This window comes from Gnatocerus cornutus, unplaced genomic scaffold, assembly GCF_029298725.1.
Source record: "Gnatocerus cornutus isolate USDA-ARS CGAHR unplaced genomic scaffold, icGnaCorn1.1 ctg00000320.1, whole genome shotgun sequence".
NCBI lineage: Eukaryota > Metazoa > Arthropoda > Insecta > Coleoptera > Tenebrionidae > Gnatocerus > Gnatocerus cornutus.
In genome coordinates, this window is record NW_028275639.1 from 12,961 (window position 1) to 13,521 (window position 561).

Sequence of the window (561 nt, forward strand, 5' to 3'; positions counted from 1 at the left end):
AAGGCCGTCACCAAATACACCAGTTCAAAATAAATCCTCCTCGAGCAGCTTGGAAGTTGGTTGGAAAAAAAAGAAAAAAAATCGGTTCTTTTCAGAACCACAAATTCAACTCGAACGAATTAAAAATTTTCGTCTTCATACTATATAAGTTCCTGAGAGAAAATATAAATAGTGAAAAATATATTTAAAAAAAGTTTGACATCAGAAATGTTAATAAAAAAAGAAAAGAGTAGAGACAACGGCACGCGGTGTTCCCAAGCGGTCACCCATCCAAGTACTGACCGCGCCCGACGTTGCTTGACTTCGGTGATCGGACGAGAACCGGTAGTTTTCAACGTGGTATGGTCGTTGCCTGGTAAAATTTTCCAAGATGGTACGTTGACGATTTTTTGTGATTGTTCGATCGTTTGGATGTGACATTTTTCGATGGTACACATGTCAGAAAATGTACAAGATTTAAAAGAAGAAAAAAAAAAAATTTTTTTTTGCGAGTCGTTTTTTAGTTTTTTTTTTGCGACAAAATGACGAAAAAAAAAAACTCGTATGAGGCGTTAAATTAAA

The 561-nt window shown here is 35.5% G+C and overlaps 1 non-coding gene across 1 annotated transcript; it reads right to left on the reverse strand.

Moving 5' to 3' along the window:
* Window positions 1-233: 233 nt before the first annotated feature.
* On the reverse strand, window positions 234-353 carry LOC148165433 (5S ribosomal RNA). The gene has a single exon (XR_015771480.1). It is a non-coding gene; the product is annotated as a 5S ribosomal RNA (ribosomal RNA).
* Between the last annotated feature and the right edge of the window lie 208 nt (window positions 354-561).